This window comes from Symphalangus syndactylus, chromosome 20, assembly GCF_028878055.3.
Source record: "Symphalangus syndactylus isolate Jambi chromosome 20, NHGRI_mSymSyn1-v2.1_pri, whole genome shotgun sequence".
NCBI lineage: Eukaryota > Metazoa > Chordata > Mammalia > Primates > Hylobatidae > Symphalangus > Symphalangus syndactylus.
Genome location: NC_072442.2, coordinates 35183623 through 35190091, shown reverse-complemented (window position 1 = coordinate 35190091; position 6469 = coordinate 35183623). Strand labels below are relative to the sequence as shown.

Genomic DNA, 6469 nt, shown 5'->3' with positions numbered 1-6469 from the left:
GGCCAGCATCATCCTGATACCAAAACCTAACATAGATACTACAACAACAACAACAACAAAACATCATGCCAATACCTTTGATGAACACCGTGCAAAAATCTTCAATAAAATACTGGCAAACCAAATCCAGCAGCACATTAAAAAGTGCATCCACAGCCAGGCGCAGTGGCTCACGCTTGTAATCCCAGCACTTTGGGAGGCCGAGGCGGGCGGATCACGAGGTCAGGAGATCGAGGCCATCCTGGTTAACACAGTGAAACCCCGTCTCTACTAAAAAATACAAAAAATTAGCCGGGCGTGGTGGCAGGCGTCTGTAGTCCCAGCTACTCGGAGAGGCTGAGGCAGGAGAATGGCGTGAACCCGGGAGGCAGAGCTTGCAGTGAGCCGAGATTGTGCCACTGCACTCCAGCCTGGGCGACAGAGCGAGACTCCGTCTCAAAAAAAAAAAAAAAAAAAAAAAGTGCATCCACCACTATGGAATTGGCTTTGTCCCGAGGATGCAAGGTTTGTTCAACACATGCAAATCAATAAATGTGACTCATCACATAAAGAGAACTAAATTAAAAAACCACATGATTATCTCAACAGATGCAGAAAAAGCATCCAATAAAATTCAACATTCCTTCACGTTTAAAATTCTCAATAAACTAGGAAGTGAAGAAACATACCTCAAAATAATAAGAGCCATATACAACAAACCCACAGCCAATGTCATACTGAATGTGCAGAAGCTGGAAACATTCCCCCTGAAAACTGGCACAAGAAAAGGATACCCGCTCTCCCCACTCCCATTCGACATAGTATTGGAAAACTTGGCCAGGAAAATCAGGCCAGAGGAAGAAATAAAGAGTATTCTAATAGAAAGAGAGGAAGCCAAATTATCATTGTTTGTAGATGACCTGATCCTATATCTAGAGAGTCTCATCGTCTCAGCCCCAAAGATTCTTAAGGTGATAAGCAACAGTAGCTAAATCTCACGATATAAAATCAATGTGCAAAAGTAGCTAGCGTTCCCATACACAAACAACAAGCAAGCAGGGAGACAAATCATGAATGAACTTTCATTCACATTTGCTACAAAGAGAAAAAAATACCTAGGAATACAGCTAAGAAGGAAAGTGAAGGACCTCTTCAAGGATAACTACAAACAACTGCTTAGAGAAATCAGAGTGAACACAAAACAAATGTAGAAACATTCCATGCTCATGGAGAGGAAGAATCAGTATCATGAATATGAACATATTTTCCTAAGTAATTTATAGATTCAATGCTATTCCCATTGAACTACTGACATTCTTCAGAGAATAAGAAAAAAAAAACATTTAAAATTCATATGGAACCAAAAAAGAGCCCAAATATCCAAGCCAACCTTAAGAAAAAAAAAAAAAAAGCTGGAAGTGTCACCCTACCTAACTTCAGACCATACTAGAAGAGTACAGTAACCAAAACAGCATGGTACTGGTATAGAAACAGACACATAGACAAATGAAACAAAATAGAGAGCCTAGAAATAAAGCCACAAACCTACAACAACCTGATCTTTGACAAAGTCAACAAAAACAAGGAATTAGGGAAATGTCTCCCTGTTCAATAAATGGTGCTAGGAGAACTGGCTAGCCATGTGCAGAGATTTAAAACTGGAACCCTTCCTAACACCATATACAAAAATTAACTCAAGATGGATTAAAGACGTAAATGTAAAAGCCAAAACTATAAAAACCTTAGAAGAAAAAATCTAGATAGTACCATTCAGGATATAGGCATGAGGAAAGGTTTGATGACAAAAAGGCCAAAAACAATAGCAACAAAAGCAAAAATTGACTAATGGGGTCTAATTAAACTAAACAGCTTCCGCAGAGTCAAAGAAACTATCATCAGAGCAGAGAACCTAGAGAATGGGAGAAAAATTTTCAACCTATCCATCTGACAAATGTCTACTACCCAGAATCTAGGAGGGACTTAAAATTTACAAGAGAAAATCAAACAACCCCATTAAAAAGTGGTCAAAGGACATGAACAGACATATCTCAAAAGTAGACATACATGTGCCCAACAAACATGAAAAGCTCAACATCACTGATAACTGGATAAATACAAATCAAAACCACAATGAGATACCATCTCACACCAATTACAATGGCTATTAATAAAAGGTAAAAAAAAAAAAGATGCTAGTGAGGTTGTGGAGAAAACGGAACACTTTTACACTGTTGGTGGGAGTGTAAATTATTTCAAGCATTGTAGAAGAGTGTGGAGATTCATCAAAGACCTAGAAGCAGAAATACCGTTTGACCCAGCAGTACTATTACTGGTTATACACTCAAAGGAATATAAATCTATTTTAAATATACATGTATACATATGTTCATTGCAGCACTATTTACAATAGCAATGTCATGTAATCAATCTACATGCCCATCAATGATAGACTGGATAAAGAAAATGTGGTACACATGCACCATGGAATACTATGAAGCCATAAAATGTAATGAGATGATGTCCCTTTTAGGAACATATGTGGAGTTTGAAGCCATTACTCCCAGCAAACTAACGCAGGAACAGAAAACCAAACACCACTTATTATTCTAACTTATTAGCTGAAGCAGATCAATGAGAACACATGGACACATCAAGAAGAACAATACACACTGGACACCTGTTTCATGGCATGGGGGAGGGGAAGGAGAGCATCAGGAAGAATAGCTGCAGATGCTGGGCTTAGTACCTGGGTGATGAGATGATCTGTGCAGTAAAGCACAGTGGCACATATTTATCTATGTAAGAGAACTGCATATCCTGCACATGGACCGCTAAACTTAAAATAAAAGTTGAAAAAATATTTATCACATATGGACCTCTGAACTTAAAAGTTGAAAAAAAATGAGAATCTGGTGGATTCTCTATGTTAGACCCAAACTGAAGATCCTGAAGCCCCTGCTGGGGGAATCAGGGCTGGGGGCACCCTGGGGAGCTGCTGCCAAGGCCATCCACCCTCCCTACAGGCTGCCTCCCTTCCCGCCCGGTGATGGAAAGGAGAGGGGGAATGTGAACAGCTGTGGAAGTCAGACTCTTGGGAACTGAATCAGGCCCCAGCCCATGCCCTCCAGCCCAGTCTAGCCGGCATGCCCGCCAGTCTTCCCACCCAGCCAGCCCAGCCCTCAGGATTGTTAGATGGAACATGGCTCCATCATCACCCAGGCATGGAGGGAAGATGCCCTGGTCCTTACCAAGCAAGGCCTGGTTTCCAAAGTGCTCTCTGAAGAGGCCTCATGTTTGTCACATCTTAGAACTAAGATTCCTTTCTGCTGTTCTTGCACCCAGCATGTTGGCCAGTCATGCTGCTGACTAAGTTCCTTTCTGCTGTTCTTGCACCCAGCATGTTGGCCAGTCAAGTTCCCCTGCTGAGCTCTCCACACATAAGGAGGACGTCAACACCATTGCTAAGTCGGATCAGATCCAGGGTCTCCAGTATTAGATCCCAGTTTTATCAGATCCCAGGAACCTGCCTGCTCCCAGAGGTGACAGAAAAATCAAGGAAGGATTTGTATGGTCACTGACCTGGATGAAACCCTTGTGCATAGCTCCTTTAAGCCAATCAGCAATGCTGACTGCCTACTGCCTGCCTGTAGAGATTGAGGGGACCACGTGCCAGATCCATTTGCTCACGAGGCCTTATATGGATGAGTTCCTGAGATGACTGAAGGAACTGTTTAAATGTGTTTTCTTCATTGCTGTCTTCATTCCTGCCTGAACAAGTATGCAGATCCTGTTGAGAGGTGACAGTGTGCTGGCAGTCCTCGCAGCCCACGCTTGCTCTTGGGGCCTCCTCTGCCTGGACTCCCACTTTGGCGGCTCTTGAGGAGCCCTTCAGCCTGCCGCTGCACTGTGGGAGCCACTTTCTGGGCTGGCCAAGGCTGGAGCCAGCTCCCTCAGCTTGCGAGGAGGTGTGGAGGGAGAGGCATGGTCGGGAACCGGGGCTGCACGTGATGCTTGCAGGCCAGCTGGAGTTCCAGGTGGGCATGGGCTCAGTGGACCCTGCACTTGGAGTGGCCAGCTGGCCCCACTGGCCCTGGGTGGTGAGAGGCTTAGCACCTGGGCCAGCAGCTGCTGTGCTCAATTCCTTGCTGGGCCTTAGCTGCCTTCCCGCGGGGCAGGGCTTGGGACCTGCAGCCTGCCATGCCTGAGCCTCCCCAACAAGCACCACCCCCTGCTCCAGGGCACCCAGTCCCATCAACCACCCAAGGGCTGAGGAGTGCGGGAGCACGGCACGGGACTGGCAGGCAGCTCCACCTGCAGACCCTGTGTGGGATCCACTGGGTGAAGCCAGCTGGGCTCCTGAGTCTTGTGGGGACATGGAGAACCTTTATGTCTAGCTAAGGGATTGTAAGTACACCAATCAGCACTCTGTATCTAGCTCAAGGTTTGTAAACACACCAATCAGCACCCTGTGTCTAGCTCAGGGTTTGTGAATGCACCAATCAACACTCTGTATCTAGCTACTCTGGTGGGGACATGGAGAACCTTTGTGTCTAGCTCAGGGATTGTAAATGCACCAATCAGCGCCCTGTTAAAACAGACCATTTGGCTCTGCCAATCAGCAGGATGTGGGTGGAGCCAGATAAGAGAATAAAAGCAGGCTGTCCAAGCCAGCAGTGGCAACCCACTCGGGTCCCCTTCCACACTGTGGAAGCTTTGTTCTTTTGCTGTTTGCAATAAATCTTGCTGCTGCTCACTCTTTGGGTGCACCCTGCCTTTATGAGCTGTAACACTCACCGTGAAGGTCTGTAGCTTCACTCCTGAAGCCAGCGAGACCACAAACCCACCGGGAGGAACGAACAACTCCAGATGCACTGCCTTAAGAGCTGTAACACTCACTGTGAACGTATGCAGCTTCACTCCTGAGCCAGCAAGACCACAAACCCACCAGAAGGAAGAAACTCCGAACACATCCGAATGTCAGAAGGAACAAACTCCAGACACGCTGCCTTTAAGAACTGTAGCACTCACTGCGAGGGTCCGCGGCTTCATTCTTGAAGTCAGTGAGGGCCATGAGTCGTGTTTGTTCCACCAGGGCTGCTATGTCAATGACCACAGCCATCTGGGGAGGGATCTGAGGAAAACTCTTATCCTGGACAACTCGCCTGCTTCTTACATCTTCCACCCAGAGAATGCAGAGCCTGTGCAGTCCTGGTTTGATAACATTCCAGACAGCACCTGCTGCACCTGATATCAATCTTTGAGGAGATGAGTGGAGCAGAGGGTGTCTACACTAGCCTTGGGCAGCAGTGGGCCCTTAGCCTTCCCTGCTTCCCAGCAATGGCCATCACAGTAGGGGACTTTCCCACACTGTTCCTTTATGATCAGCCTGAAAGAGTGAAGGCTGGAACACATACCCATATAAGCCTGGAAAGAGTGAGAAATGATTGAAAAGAGCTTTAGGACAGCTTTGATGCTGAGTGGGTGAATGCCAGACCAAGGACACCCAGAGCTACCTGCCATCAAGTTGTTGGGTTCCCGAGATGTGATTGTGAGAGAAAGAAAGAGAGCATGTGTGTTTTGCCATGAACTGTGGCCCCAAGTATATAGTGTTTCAGTGGGGGAGAAGCTGAAAGACAACGACTCTTCCCAAGCTAGCTTGTCTCCTCTCCTGTCACCCTATGAGCCCCTGAGCTCCATAGGGATGAAGACGATTGAAGGCTCCATTGCAAACCTGGTCTTTCTTCAGTGCTGCAAGGCCTATGCCAAGGAGAAAGGAAGGGTATGCCTTTGCGTGTTCCAGGCACACATCTTTCTGAAATATTTCTCCAGCCAGTTGTTACAGACAAAAGACGACATTTCTGGGAAGATGGGGACTTATGTCCAGACCAGTAGCCAAGCCATCAGGTCTTGTGGCCCAAAGACTATGCTTGCTTAAGTCCAGCCAAGTGCTTGGGATGGATACTTTCTGCATCTCCCCAAGGCTCACCACTTAGCCATAGCCCCAAACCTGTGGGGAAGGAAGTTGTCTCCCTGTCCTGCAAGAGGACAAATAACTGATTTCTGTTCTTTTGACTCTGTTTTAAAATTCTCTTAAAAAAAAAATAGCCTATCTGAAACTGAAAAAAAAAAAAACAAGAAAAAAGATATCATACTTACATAGGTCAAAAACATATAGATACATCTATAAGCAACAAACACAGCTAATTCACACATATATTAAACATCACATTGAGATAAAGTGTACCGAGCTAAAAATTATCACTCAACTCATATCAAGCTTTAAAAGCAAAAATACAGTTAACTAATCTGAGAAAACATAACCCCCAAGAAAATAAACACAATAACAAGGAACTCAAAATCAGAAGAGAGATTTTAATGCATAAAATCCTGAATACAACATAGATTTACAATGAAAAATAACTCTTTTTTTTTTGAGACAGAGTCTTGCCCTGTCACCCAGGCTGGAGTGCAGTGGCACGATCTCGGCTCT

At 45.3% G+C, this 6469-nt stretch overlaps 1 pseudogene; it reads left to right on the top strand.

The window, feature by feature from the left end:
* Positions 1 to 2138: 2138 nt before the first annotated feature.
* Positions 2139 to 6447, top strand: LOC129470656 (carboxy-terminal domain RNA polymerase II polypeptide A small phosphatase 2-like; annotated as a pseudogene).
* The last annotated feature ends 22 nt before the right edge of the window (positions 6448 to 6469 follow it).